The sequence below is a fragment of the Cydia splendana genome, chromosome 1 (assembly GCF_910591565.1).
Source record: "Cydia splendana chromosome 1, ilCydSple1.2, whole genome shotgun sequence".
NCBI lineage: Eukaryota > Metazoa > Arthropoda > Insecta > Lepidoptera > Tortricidae > Cydia > Cydia splendana.
The window spans coordinates 16,789,920-16,804,905 of NC_085960.1; the positions used below are offsets into that span (position 1 = coordinate 16,789,920).

At 38.7% G+C, this 14,986-nt stretch overlaps 1 protein-coding gene across 2 annotated transcripts in view; it reads right to left on the bottom strand.

Annotated features, from left to right (window-relative positions):
* LOC134795088 (transcription factor p65-like) overlaps positions 1–7,390 on the bottom strand; it is an 81,970-nt gene extending 74,580 nt beyond the window's left edge. For both annotated transcript variants that reach the window (XM_063766925.1, XM_063766931.1), the window contains exon 1: positions 7,105–7,390. The gene's annotated coding sequence lies outside the window, so the exon portion shown is untranslated. The remainder of the gene's footprint in view (positions 1–7,104) is intronic.
* Between the last annotated feature and the right edge of the window lie 7,596 nt (positions 7,391–14,986).

The window sequence follows — 14,986 nt, forward strand, 5'->3', positions numbered from 1 at the left end:
CAACACTGAATAAAATATTAATAATAGTAAGTACTTCATATTTTTTTAACTTATACTACTATATGTAGTTAAAATTTAATAAACAAAATGTATATTTCTTATTTGCCCATCTTGTATTAAAGAGACTACTGAGAAATTCGCGCGTCCAACTATGATCCCTATGACAGCAGTTTATTTGTATACTCGTATACAGCAGCTGTCACGTAAAATGTTTGTAGATATTTTTAGGAATTTATTTAGAAATGTAACATTTACTTAAAAATAAAAATAAAAATAAATAATTCAGCCTATATACGTCCCACTGCTGGGCACAGGCCTCCTCTCATGCGCGAGAGGGCTTGGGCTATCTATAGTCCCCACGCTAGCCCCATGCGGATTGGTGACTTCACATACACCTTTTGAATTTCTTCGCAGATGTATGCAGGTTTCCTCACGATGTTTTCCTTCACCGAAAAGCTAGTGGTAAATATCAAATTATATTTCGTACATAAGTTCCGAAAACTCATTGGTACGAGCCAGGATTTGAACCCGCGACCTCTGGATTGAAAGTCGGGCGTCATATCTACTCGGCCACCACCGCTTGGAACATTTACTTAAGGCGACGGTAGCGGTGGGTAAAAGTTCAGATTCTGTCAATTTACCCCATTTCACACACAAGCGCACTTCACGCACACTACCTCACTTTACTGGGACAGGTCAGTGACCCATCATGTTTTTTAAGATTGGACTTTTAGTTTAGTATTGACCACTGGCCTTCTTTGAGGGTAAAAGCGTTCCATTGAAAGATGAAAGAGAAACAATGCATTTAATCTTGCTTTCCTTGTCTGTTCATGTCACACGTGACGTACCTATTTAATTCATTTGATTGTTGACTGTTTTACTACCTAATATTGCTTTCTCGAGATACGCGTTTTGTACAATTAAAGCGAATAAAACAAGATGTCATTAAGTCAGATGTAAAATGTTATTTACTACTCTATACGGTTTTTCATAAGGTGCAAAATCCATTCAATGGGAATTTAAATAAATGAAGTTTCGGCAGGGTGGCAATTCCATTTTGGCGGATAAAACGAAACAGAATAGTTCTATCGAACCTGCTTACAAATTTTCACGAGAATCAGTTGAGAAATGTGATCTGCAAAGGAGAAGATACAAAAGCATTTTTGCCCAAGCTGAAACAGAGACCTTTGCTAACGCTCGGCCAATTATGGTTTAGGTACACCTATAAAAAATGGTTGGCCCTTCTGTAATTTTAATATCTTTATATTTTAACCGGTATAGTTTTATCTTTAAAAATAATCGGTATCGCTAAACAATAGCGGTACCTTACTAAGTTTATACGTTCACGAAATCGGTATCTGCATAACTTGATTGTTAGTAAAGTAACCTGGAAAATAATCTCAAAATCACCGAAACATTTATGTACACTCACCTGCAATAATATGTTACGTCATTAGCGCCAACATTGCCTCCAGGAAAACTTTGCCCAAAACGACAATTTTAAACAAATTCCTTAATGTTGAAAAATTTATAATATTTATGGCCACCCTGCTATTTTTAGTAGAAAATAGGTTATATTTCTGACAAAATTGGTGTACCTACCTTTGTTTTGCCGACAAACTTTTCATCGAATATTATTTCATCGACAACGATTCATCGAAACGTTAGTACTAGTAATATTGTTTGGCGTTATTTTGTTTCATATACTATTTATTTCAATTTTTCTTTATGCGTAGAAATACTATTCAACGAATATTACTTGATCGCTAATTCGTTTCAAATTATTTAAATTGGCATAACTACTAAACATTGCAATTAATTTGTTCGACGTATTACTTTAATACATCCGTGCACTACCTGTTGACTTTTGTTTGAGTTCTACATTTCCTGCTACCCAAAGGTTGTCTGGAAGAGATCGCTCTTTAGCGATAAGACCGCCTGTTGTTACCTGGTTCTATTTTTCCGTTAAAATTTCTTTGTAGTTTTACATGTATGTAAAATGTATAATTATTGGTGCAATAAAGAATATTTACTTACTTACATTTTTATATGTCGTACATACTACACATTTATACATTTTTCTGTTGTAAGAATTTTAGATTTAGGTTAGGTTAGAACTGCGACCCCACACAGAAACGAACGGCTATCAAAGTCGGTTCAGGTTAGGTTAGAACTGCGACCCCACACAGAAACTGACGGCTATCAAAGTCTGTTTAGGTTGGGTTAGAACTGCGACCCCACACAGAAACGAACGGCTATCAAAGTCGGTTTAGGTTAGGTTAGAACTGCGACCCCACACAGAAACGAACGGCTAGCAAAGTCGGTTTAGGTTAGCTTAGAACTGCGACCCCACACAGAAACGAACGGCTTTCAAAGTAGGTTTAGGTTAGGTTAGAACTGCGACCCCACACAGAAACGAACGGCTTTTAAAGTAGGTTTAGGTTAGGTTAGAATTGCGACCCCACACAGAAACGAACACTTTCAAAATAGGTTTAGGTTAGGTTAGAACTGCGATTCCACACAGAAACGAACGGCTATAAAAGTAGGTTTAGGTTAGGTTAGAACTGCGATCCCACACAGAAACGAACGGCGTTCAAAGTAGGTTTAGGTTAGGTTAGAACTGCGATCCCACACAGAAACGAACGGCTATAAAAGTAGGTTTAGGTTAGGTTAGAACTGCGATTCTACACCGAAATGAACGGCTTAGTAAGTAAAATTAATGTTACCGACCTATTTATAATTTTCCCAAAATGAAATGGCAGCCTTGTAAAATTATATCTTCAAAATTAGAGCACATAGCTATAATCACGCAGAGTGAGCCGACTGACATGATTGCGTTTAGTTTCGATAACGAAATATTACAAATTGAAATAAATTTTATTAAATACAATCCAAAATGAAATAAGAAAACCCGTAAAGAAATACCACGATATAAACTATATACAAAATAACTCAGGTACCAATTAAAAGTCCCCGATTTATAATTTACTACTATCGATTCTTCGACGCAATAACTTTTCGATGAAATGAAAATACTTGAAACGTTGTCTTCGAAATAACATTCGATGAAATGTCTGTCGGCAATTCAAGGGTAAACCATTTACCCAACTTCGCAAGTGAAAGAAGGTTATGTTTGTACACTAAAGTAAGTTTATAAATATATACTGTATTTAATTTGTCTTATTATCCTTTATTTAGATGTTTTATCCCGTTAAAGAATGAAAAACACAGCAAAAATCATATTTTTGGCCATTAAACTATTGTAACAGATTTTCTCAAAAGTGACAACCCTAGCCTTTGTAAAATGCTTAGGCGAGCCTTATATGGAAATGGGCAAAAACGGGTAGGCAGCATTGCTCAGCAAATTCATTTAAAAGTTTTTTAAATGAGTTTTTTGCTGAGCATTAAAATGCTAAGTTATTAACAGGGAATGGTAGGATTGCCCAAAACCTTTAAGTGATCCTTAGACATCATCATCATACGAGCTGTATTTGAATACCAAATTGACGTGGGCAATGTTGGCGAAAAACCCCGAATATCTTTGCCCGCCCTCTAAAACGCAAAAAATGGGTAAAAAACACGATAAAAAAATTTTCTTCAAATAAACTGATGCGTTTGATCACAATGGACGTGCTGAGCAAAAAAAAAGTCATATGGTATGATTTTTTTTTTGAGAAATTCGTGTTTTTTCAAAAAAAAGCGGGCAAAGTTGGTGACAATGACGGTACCTACTCTTCGAAGGCCGCAAAAATATGTGACATGCTCTTATGGTTCTACAAATAAGATCGTGTCAGATATTTTTGCGGCCTTCGTTGTGTAACATAAATTGCAGGTGACTGTACATTTGGAATAATTATTTTATTTAGTTTCAACGAAAGTTTCAAGTTTAGTACGAAAATACTTCAGATATGCAATATGCACAAAATGTAGACCTAATCGAAATAAAACATTGCTTTTTATAGTAAATTTATAAAACATTCTATACATAGGTATACATAACAATAACCACGCCACAGCGGTATTGGCCTGTAAGCTTCATCTCGGTCTCCAAAGCCGCAAAAACTCGCTAGTACTTAGTGCTGGTCTAGCCGTTATTTTTTCTTGCAGATTTTCAGAGAACAGCACGTACACGCATTATACATATAGACGGAACGAACGGCATAATCATAATCATTTATTCGTCGCAATCCATGGTATTACAGATCTAGGTACAAGACTTTCAGGTATTACTTATACGAATTACATAACGCTTCCTGTTAATAGGCAATATTTTATGATAAAAGTTCTATAATATAATACAAGATTACAATTGTCATCAAAATTCATTGACGTACAGAGGGGCTACCGCGAAAACCGAAATTCGCAAATGGCGGGGATCTTTCTCTTTTACTCCAATGAAGGCGTAATTTGAGTGACAGAGAAAAATGCCCGCAATTTGCGAACTTCGATTTTCGCGGTTATAGCCCTGAAGTCAAATACGTTTTTAAAATGACGCAAAATGAATACCAGCATAATGAAAATTAATCCCAATCAGTAAAGATGAGTCTTTAAACTTTTTTCATTTTAAGCGAGTTTTGAAGGAACATAATACTTAAACACGACTGTAATCGTATTGTTTTAAGATAGTTTACTGCGGTTTTCAACCATTATGACCCGTACATAACAGCAAATCAAATTTAAATGAGACGCGAGCTGATATTTATGTACCCTATTTTTTTAAATACAATTTACGGATTGTGCGGAAAGAAAAGAGTCGTAGAATGTATTGGGCTCCATACATTCCACGACTCTTCTCTTTCCGCACAGACTCTATCTACTGGTATGCTTTCTCGTGTGCGTATATGAGTTAATGTCAATATAATTGTCAAAAGCAAGCAAATCAAGCTGTCATTTTCATTTGAAGAAGTATACGTGTGCTCCGGTGCAGCCCCAGCGGGCATCTGACTTGAAGAAGAATTTTGAGTGATGTCGTCAATGTATGGAAATTGTTCGAAAGTTTACATTTGAGATTGAATTTCTGTGTTGTCTTTGTGAGTAAAAATATAAATCGATAATAAATTGGTAGTTGAATTATCTAGCTTTCAAAATCACAGAATAATTCAATTACTGTCAAAGACAAAATTGTTTTGCTTCTCTCTCAAACGGAACTCCATATTTTGATTTTTTGATACTTTTAGTGTCGATTTGTAGAGAATAACAGCAAATTAAAAATATAATGGCATGAAGAGTCGGTATACGGTTTCTTCGTGAACAAATATACGTGTAATGCAATTATTAAACATTTATTGAACAAATTATGGTCACAAAGTGAGGTCTAAATCGAAAACGTCATATACCGGCCCCTTAAGTAATAAAAATATATATGTGAATTTTCAGCTGCAACGGAAAACGGGAAGTGGGTCACATGCGAGATTTGATTACAGACAACGGGACAGGTGAAACTATGTAAAAGCTTGTAAAAACAGTCTGATTTCAGAGAAAATTCCATTTAACATGCTATGTCCTGCCTACGCTGTACATATACATTTATTATCAGTAGTTTAATACATTTGTATAGGGCAAATACCATGGAAAATCTAGACTATATATGCAAGGCAGACTCCAATGAAACCAAAAAAGGTCGAATGAAAAAATCACGAAAACATATTTAACTTTCATTTATTATCAGTTGTATATCGTTACCCTGTCATTGGAGATACGAGGCCCCCCTCTTATCTCCAAAACGACGGGGCCTAAAATTTTACCTACTGAGTATCTACAAACAATTTATTCTTTACCAAATATTACAGGAAAACTATTAGATTAGAAGGTCAAACGTGAGTTGATCTTACGGAAACTACTTAATAAAAATTGTATGATACATAAACGAAAATCCTGGGCAGCGAGTACGACTCGCACTTGGCTATTTATTTCTTAGTTTTGACTAATCGATTATTACATATTTAATTACACAAACGGGTCTACCGCGATATAATTTCATTGTTTTTACCTTTAATTCCGACGTCGACGTCAGTCTTTCCGTGACCACAGCTGGTGCAACTCAGCTGAAACGTCGGAATTAAAGGTAAAAACAATGAAATTATATCGCGGTAGACCCGTTTGTGTAATTAAATATGTGTACAAAACGCGAGAGTTTAAAGTGTTATAATCGATTATTGATAGAAATTGAATATACTTACATATTTTGTTTCAATTCATTCTGAATAATTAATTCTCGACTAAAAATTATTCAAAAATTCAAAATTATTCTAATGAAATCTAGGTATAGGTACACGCTGGTACAGTATGTCTAGATGTGTCGAATCCTCCTTTTAAGTTAATAAATTGTAACAACTAAATATTATATTCGGGTAAAAATTCTGACTGCGGTAAAGGTTTCAAGCATGATGAAAAACATCGTCACATTCGTCAGTCAGTAAAAGCTATGCAAGCTTGAACTTTCAGCTAATCGAACGAGCGAGCGAAGAGAAGCGAAGTTCTTACATTCAACACATAACACGGCTGTCTAGGGGCACGTCCCAGCATTTCGATGTTTTAAACTGAACTGTCAGAGGATATAATTTGTTACGCAATAACTTAAGTATGTTTGTTCTAATTTAAATGAAATGAGGTTTTAAACGTTTAGTTGAGGGCATTATATTTTTTCATTAAATTCTGACCAGGCTCGATCAAGGGGTTATGGAGCTAGAAGAACCTAGAAGGCCCAAAAACTATTTGTGAGGGGTCTTGCTATACTTACTGGACTGTATTATAAATTTATAAAACCATAACTTAATTGAAACCACGCTACGATTTTTAAGGAAAAATGATCAGAATCAATCAAATGAGATAAATTCCTCGCATCAATTCAAAACTTGGGGTCACAAAAATTGATAACGGGTTATCACTTTAATATTACGAACAAAAGTTAAATACATTGAGCATGTCGAGTATCAGTGTTTTCGATATCAACATGTTTATACCTATGTAGTTATGTGTGGAATAAAATTATCATAACTCATAACGTGATAACCCGCGCGATCTGGATGCCGCTCGTAACGAGCAAGGACCACAGTTATTCCCCGTTGTTTCAATTAATATAAATATTTCAATTACAGCACTCACCACGCCTTTTCAACGTTTATGCAATAATCCAGGCAATCCAATGGTAAAAATACTATTTTCAACACTTCACAATTATTCCTAGCTCAATAACAACAAACATCAAAACACAGTTTTGTGTTTTACACTTTAAGTATTTAATAAAAACAAAACTAAGTAGTGCATATTGTAATATATACGAATATATATATAGGTACTACTGCATTGACTTATTATAAACAAGTTCTTAAAACATTGGTATTTGACATGGCTTTAGCCAGCGCTGCGCTTAACGCAGTTCGGATCACACTGACATGAATGAAACCACAACGCGAACGTGGGTGACTCAATGCTATTCTAATGTAATACAGTCAGTTACACTCTTATGTTTTTATAGTTAGAGTTTAAATTCACATAAAACGCCTACCCGGCGCCCACGACTTCATTTGAAGTAGGTATCATATGAGATGACTATACCGTATTAACTATTTATATTGGACAAAGATTCGCGGTTAATCGCCACGTGTTGCATGGAAACAGCAAGTAAAATTAGACTTTAAGCCTTGAGCAATAAATGAGCTATTCTTAGTTGTAGAAATAAATATGACATCTACCCAAAACAGAGCCCGCAAACTAGGCATACAAAATGGATATTATTATTATATTAAGTATTATTTAGACATGTTTATCGGAAGAACGAGAGGGTTCCATTCCAGTTATACCTACTTCGTTATCAAAGTATATTATACTTATATGGACATAATAGTCTGTCACAACATTATCAGATATTCAGTACCTAATAAGTAATTAATGTAAATAGTCAATAATAAGTAATTCCCCGTACTGATTTGTTGACTAATTTCGATTGTTCTTTTCGTTTGATTCCATGTAGGTACCTACAAGCGTTTCTTCAATTGTGTATTTCGGTTCTGAAAATCCTAAACTCGAAATTTCAATATTCATTGGATGTCTGTTTGTCAGCGGGCTCTATCTCAAGATCTTCATTATAGATATAGGTAGACAGTTAAAATTTTAGCAGGGTTTCTAAGTTTCTATTTGTCGCTAATAAAAAATATACAAATAATATCATTTTAAATTGATAGAATTGTCAGAGAAAAGAACACCCACACTGACACTTACGCTATACTAAATAGACCACTTAAAAGGCAACAGTCTTCTCTTTCCGCACAAACTCTATTTCCTAACCTTTTTTGAAGAACCAAATATATTACTGGTCAGGCTTTAGGTACATGACATGGTTGTAATACATGTTTTTGGTAAGTTTACTGGGGCATTTCAGAAAAGTGACGGGTATGTGACACTATTTTTTTAACACTTCTGAGCCTCTACCATCAGTTTTAACATTGATATAACGCTCACGTCTACGTAATTTACTTTCTGTACATCTCGCTTGCACTATTGCTCGCATATGCGAGTACGAACGAGATACATAGAAAGTAAATTACGTAGACGTGAGCGTATATGTCAATGTCAAAACTGATGGTAGACGTACTGATAAAGTTAAGAAGCCGATATTTGGCATGATAACGTTTGATAGCTTATCCGCGACAAAGAAGACCTTTTTTTCGGAATCCCTCACTGAGTTTTTCGAGTATTATGGTCTGTAATTAACAATACATAATTTTGTAATATGACCTGAGCTCCACGTGATTATATTTATTTTATTTACCCTATTTATTTTAAATACTGACTACTGCTTTCAAAATTACATAACGATTCAATTACTGTCAAAGATAAAATTCGATTGCATCATGTTTAAACGGAACTCCATATTTTGATTTTATAGTAGAGGTACCTACTTTTCGAGTCGTCTACTTGTGAGGTGAAAGAAAGCAAATAAAAACAATAATTTTGATCGGAGCCTCTACACGGCTTCTTTATGAATTCGTACGAGTATACATGTAATTTAATGCAATTACTTAACATTTAAAAAGCGAGGTCTAAAACGAAAAAGTCTCTTCAGCGGGCTCTATCTTACATGACAAAAAAACCGGCCAAGTGCGAGTCGGACTCGCACACGAAGGGTTCCGTACCATTATCTATAAAAACGGTCACACATCTAAGTACTGACCCCGCCCGACATTGCATAACTTCGGTCAAAAATCACGTTTGTTGTATGGGAGCCCCACTTAAATCTTTATTTTATTCTGTTTTTAGTATTTGTTGTTATAGCGGCAACAGAAATACATCATCTGTGAAAATTTCAACTGTCTAGCTATCACGGTTCGTGAGATACAGCCTGGTAACAGACGGACGGACGGACGGACGGACGGACGGACAGCGGAGTCTTAGTAATAGGGTCCCGTTTTACCCTTTGGGTACGGTACCCTAATAATAGGTAGAAGGTAAAAAATTACCTACACAGAATATTAGACAAAATTAGGTAGGTATTCCATTGGCTGTATAATAACATGCTAACTTCCCCATCATAAGACATTTTGTCTCGACTGTGAGCTTTTTCCTGGTATCATATGTATAACTTGATTGACCCATGTATTCGTTCCTTCGAGCAACACCGGCTTCCGACACATCGGAAGGGAGGGGCCCAAGCGATATCTCACCGTACAAATCTTTCTGCCATTTTTCGCGGGGGGAAAGGTGCACACAGTCGCACTTCTCACACACTCACATACAAAATCCAATCTGTAATGACGACACAAATACATAGAAAATGACACACGTCAAAGACAAATCTTGCAAACCTCGATCTCTTTTTGTGTACGGACGAGTGACAAGTCTCACAACACGCACACTAACACATTTTCGTTGAAGTATGTTATTGTATTCTGAGAAATGAGAAGTCGGATTTGTCGCTCGACCGATCCGCAATTTGTACTGAGCGAGCAAAATCGATAAATCCAACAATTACATGAGACTAAAATATAATAATTGTGTTTGAATGTAATTAAACGTATGATATGTAAAAAAAAATATTACATGTGAAATGTAACACTTTCTTTTTGTAAATTTGATGTCCCCGACCTCTTTTTATAACAAAAAACCGAGCAAATAGGCTTTTTTGTACAGCAGTGTTCACGCGCGCGTCTGCACTCGGTCTAGTGAAAAATCCGAGTGCAACTAGTTTTATTACCCGTGCTAGATTAGATTGACGCGCTAATCTTGTACCTCGGCAGAGGGGAAATAGTGCGAATGCCGCCTCCCTTCCGTGTTGCTCGAAGATTCGTTCCAATAACTCGTTATCGCAGGTCAGGTTTAGATTAGGTATACAGTTTCGCTAGGCTGATCAAGTGAACAGCTGTAGGGACTCGTTGACAGCAAACGCGCAAAACACACGATATGCGCAGTCTGCTGCGTCACTGGTCAGTACTCTTTGCCTCACTATAAGGAAAACGCAGCGGAAAAACCCAGGCGACACGAACACATGCGACATGGGGCGTTAGTTACATTATTTAATAACTTGTTGATTTTACTTCTGTATAATACCTAATTAGAATTTATGAGCATATTCCTTCTGCGGGTAATGATTTGAGTGACATTCATCATGAGTAAATTTAAACTACATATATTTTGTACCTATAAAGTTGTTACCTATAAAGGTATGTTAATGATATTTCCGTGCCCTAAAATGAGGATAATCGCGTCAATCACAACTCAAATGGCGCTGCAATCGTTTACGTTACAGCTTCCGTATGTTCGAGTGTACGGGATTGGGATAAAAAAACAATTGTCTTTTTTACGGAGTTAAGTTTGATATGGGGTTCAAGTTATTTTATAAACTTGAAAATTGAATTTTTGAAAATTCGTAAAAAGACAAGACAATAAAATACAATCTAGAATAGAGATTTAAGTAAGTACGTAAAAAGTACCTAACATCGCAGCAAAATGAAAAAAACAGCTGCCAATTTATTTTCGGTAATACTTACATAGAATCTTTATCATACCTAGTGCCTGGAAAAAAATTGATCAAAGATAAAAAAAACAGCATGTATATATCGATTTTGAAAAGTATTAGAGAGTGGCAAATACTTTAGGCGCGTTGTTTCATCCGCAACTACCGATGCTGACTGTGCTGACTGACAGCAACTGTGTTAATCTGACAATCGATGAATTTTGTGTTAAGTGCATAGGTATATTTACCTTCCTTCTGTTCTTCGTTAAAATTTTAATTTTATAATAGGTGTGGCACACAAACAAACACACGCCGCAGCGAACGAAACGGTACCTAATGTCTGTCTATCACTCTTCCATAAGTGCTTCATACCTATTCGAGATCTATGTTCAGCACTTGGTGCTAAAAAAAAACTTAAAATGTTATTAAAAAAGTATAAGTTTATTTTATAAGCAATGTCATTAGAGAAGATAGTACGCTACCTACGGCACATAGCCTACTTAAATATTAATCAGGCTTTATTGTTACCTATAGCAGGTAATTAGGAATAAAAGTTGATGACTCGTATTTAGTGTTTAAGCCAGTCTTCGTCAACAGCAAGGACTCATTATCTTTGCCTCTCCTGGGTAAAACCCAGAAAACACGAACACTTGCGACTTGAACCATCTTTTGTCATAACATAAACTAGCTCGAGCGAGGATGGGATTATATCATAAATATATACCTACCTAGGGGTTTTCTGGACAACCATTATCTTTTCTTTCCAAAATAAAAAAAAACCTTATTTCTTTTTACCTATAGTCGAGTGCCGTAACTTTTTTACCCAGGAACCCGAGTTCTGAATGGACTTTTTTTTTAATCGGCAAAATATAATGGGTAATTTATTTTATCTTTTGACAGTACGCGATGCAAAAGGTTTCACGAACATCCGTTTAGAATTTACAATATTCAAGTTCCTGGATTTTTGCATTTTTAAGTCCAACTACCCTCCACTACCGGGAACACCCAAATATTCCGAAATATGTTTTTCCGACTTTCATAACCTCGATTTTCATAATCACGATTTTTTATACGTCCGAAATATCGAAATCACGACTTTGAAAACCACGAAAGAAGAAAATCACGACTGCGCTATTTCCGAATACTTAAAATCCGATTGTCATATGAACGAAAGCTTAAAGTTCCGATTTTTAAAAAATCCGAATTTTTTTTTCCGAATTTGTCTATTCCGAAAAATCATTGACCGATCGGAAATAAAATAATTCGGAATTCAGAAATTCGATCTACTGTAAACTCGGAATAATGAAATTCGTGATTTTCAAAACGGAAGTAATTAAATGGTCAGCCGTTTTTAAAATAGATCTGCAAAAAAAAATGCATTTAAATCATTTGGACATGCTAGAACTGCTACCTTTACAGAAACCAAATGCTACTAGAAAAGTGGGTTAGGATAGAACTGCAACCTTCACAGAAGCCAACTGCTACTAGAAAAGTGGCTTAGGTTAGAACTGCGACCTTTACGGAAACCAACTGCTACTAGAAAAGTGGGTTAAGTTAGGTTAGAACTGTGACCTTCACAGAAACCAACTCCTACTAGAAAAATGGGTTAGGTTGGGTCAGAACTGCGACCTTCACAGAAACCAACTGCTTGGTAGCCGTTGGTTTCTGGTGAAAAGTGGGTTAGGTTAGGTTAGAACTGCGTCCTTTACAGAAACCAACTGCTACTAGAAAAGTGGGTTAGGTTAGGTTAGAACTGCGACCATCACAGAAGCCAACTGCTACTAGAAAAGTAGGTTAGGTTAGAACTGCGACCTTTACAGAAACCAACTGCTACTAGCGAAGTGGGTTAGGTTAGGTTAGAACTGCGACCTTCACAGAAACCAACTGCTACTAGAAAAGTGGGTTAGGTTAGAACTGCGATCTTTACAGAAACCAACTTCTACTAGAAAAGTGGGTTAGGTGAGGTTAGAACTGCGACCTTCACAGAAACCAACTGCTACTAGAAAAGTGGGTTAAGTTAGGTTAGAACTGTGACCTTCACAGAAACCAACTCCTACTAGAAAAATGGGTTAGGTTGGGTCAGAACTGCGACCTTCACAGAAACCAACTGCTTGGTAGCCGTTGGTTTCTGGTGAAAAGTGGGTTAGGTTAGGTTAGAACTGCGTCCTTTACAGAAACCAACTGCTACTAGAAAAGTGGGTTAGGTTAGGTTAGAACTGCGACCATCACAGAAGCCAACTGCTACTAGAAAAGTAGGTTAGGTTAGAACTGCGACCTTTACAGAAACCAACTGCTACTAGCGAAGTGGGTTAGGTTAGGTTAGAACTGCGTCCAATGACCCTCAGGGCTATACCGGATAGGGCCTCCCAAGCCGGACAGGCCTGAGGAGAGGGGCCAGACTAAGAACAGCACACGGGGGGCGGCTCCGCGTGTCCCTCTGAAACCAGCAGAGGGCACAGTGCGAGACGCCAGGTTGGGTGGAGTTGGAGCTCCATGCAAGAGCTGCGACAGGTGGCTTGGTCCACCTGGCGCGATGTTGTGGCTACGGCCACCGTCGGGCAACTCGTAACCCGCACTGAGCGGACCGAGGACCTCCCTCACTGAGAGGAAGGTCACGTGGAGTTAACCACTATAAAAAATCCCCAATCTTAAGGTGTGACTGGCGTGCCGATGGGATGCATGGCTGGGGGGAGCCCAGTCTCGAACGTCAGAAGGGGGGCATACCTCTTTTAAAAAATAGCAAACAAAAAAAAAAATGAGTGGCCAGAAATGGAAAAAACTACCCCAGGAGGTACCAATCCTCCGTGTCACCACAGAACGGGCAAGTGCCCGCGCTGTGGTGACATGCTGCCCACCGTATTCTGGGGGGGCACACCGCTCAAGGACGAAAACCGATGACCAAGGCAAACGTTTAATGGACAATGATGCAGGTGACACAATTTTAAGGTTGCGAGGAGGTGGGGACAAGGATGGTGCAGAGGCGTCCGATACGTCACCCACTCCAAAACCCCCGATGGTGGAGTTCCGCCCAATTCGGTACAAAGACGGGCGTTTTACACGTCACGCTGTCCCCGATGGTGAAGACGGAGAGGAGGAGGCGCCCGTGGTACCGAACGAATACGTGCGGTCACCCACGCCAATCCCCACGAGGGTGTTCTGTAAGAGAAGGGCTCGCGGCGGGCTGGAAATGCTCCCGTCAGGTAACGAGGAATTCTTTTCCCCCGGAAAAGTAGACATGCGCGACCTGCCTGGTGGGGAAGTTTACTGGTCGCCGCTGCAAACAGACGCCGAAAGCGAGACGGCTGACTCCGACGGCTCGCTGCATGTTCCCTTCTCCGGCCGATCCGGGGAAGTGCGGAAGCGGCTGCTGAGCGAGGAGGACGGGTCGGGGGCATCTGATGGTGATGCTTCCGTTTCCGGAGCAAGGCCCGGCTTCGGGCCAAATAAGAGAGGACGAGGAATCCGCGTGGGTGCGGCCCGGGCCAAAGCTAAACACCCGAAGCCGGAGCAACCACTCGAGACCACCCCACAACCCACGGAGGTCACTGCGGGGCCCCCGATGACAGCGACCCCCTCGTGGAGAAGATCTCTCCCGGACTTACGGGTGGTTCTGTCCCGCTGCGATCTCGACCAAACCCCAAACGGCCCTTCTCAGGGCCAAACCTCAGAAGACAGGACGCGGGCGAAGTCGCCTGTTGTTCGGGAGGAGCGCATGGTGCTCAGGTCGCGTTCGAAGACCCCTAAAGCACCTGAAGAGACAGCGGACAAAGCTGGCAGTGGCTTTAACGAGGGGGACCAGACTGACACAGGTAGCCTCGTCACAATGCGTTCGCAATCGGCACAGGATGATGGGGACTCAGACTCGGCCATGAGCTGTAGTTCGATGGAGGAGACCAGGTTTTGGCGGAAACGCAAAACTAACCTTGGCGGCTCGGGTTCAGATGCCGAAACAAAGAGAGGCCGCGGCAGGCCTCCTTCTACTAGGCAATACGAGGGCCTCGCCAGATCAAAGGAGGAGCTGAACCGTGCCAAGAG